We start from the raw sequence: 866 nt of genomic DNA, 5'->3' as shown, positions 1-866 counted from the left end.
AAGAAATGTCCAGGTCCGGATGGATTCATAGCTGAATTCTACAAGACATTTACAGAAGATGTAGTCCCTATACTCCTCAAACTTTTCCATGAAATTAAAAAGGAAGCAATCCTCCCAAAATCATTCCAGGAGGCAAGTACTATACTGATACCAAAAACAGGGAAAGCGGGAGGGAAGAAAGAGAACGAGAGGCCGATCTCCCTCATGAACATAGATGCCAAAATCCTCAATAAAGTCCTAGCAAATAGAATACAGCAAATCTTCAAGAAGATCATACACCATGAAGAGATAGGATTCATCCTAGGGATGCAAGGATGTTTCCATATTTGAAAATCTATAACTGTTATACACTATATCAATACAGCAAAAACTAAAAACCACATGATTATCTCCATTGATGCAGAAAAGGCTTTTGTCAAAGTCCAACACTCATTCATGTTCAAAGTCCTAGAGAAAATTGGAATACATGGCCTCTAATTCAATCTGGTAAAAGCCATTTATGAAAACCCAATGGCTAACATATTCCTAAAAGGGGAAAAAAATGAAATCTTTTACTCTTAGATCTGGTACAAGACAAGGAGGCCCTCTATCATCACTCTTATTCAATATAGTTCTGGAATCATTAGATACAGGCATTAGACAAGTGAAAGAAATAAAAGGAATAAGAATAGGCAAAGAAGATGTTAAATTATCTTTATTTGCAGATGACATGATACTTTACTTGGAGGACCCAAAAAACTCCACCAAGAAGCTACTAGATTTAATACAGAAAGTCAGTAGCATAGCAGGTTATAAAGTCAATACCCAAAAGTCAATAGCATTCCTCTACACAGACAACAAACACACTGAGAGGGAAATTATAGAAA

Source organism: Octodon degus, unplaced genomic scaffold (assembly GCF_000260255.1).
Source record: "Octodon degus isolate 3935 unplaced genomic scaffold, OctDeg1.0 scaffold00241, whole genome shotgun sequence".
Taxonomy (NCBI): domain Eukaryota; kingdom Metazoa; phylum Chordata; class Mammalia; order Rodentia; family Octodontidae; genus Octodon; species Octodon degus.
Note: the sequence above shows the minus strand (reverse complement) of the source record.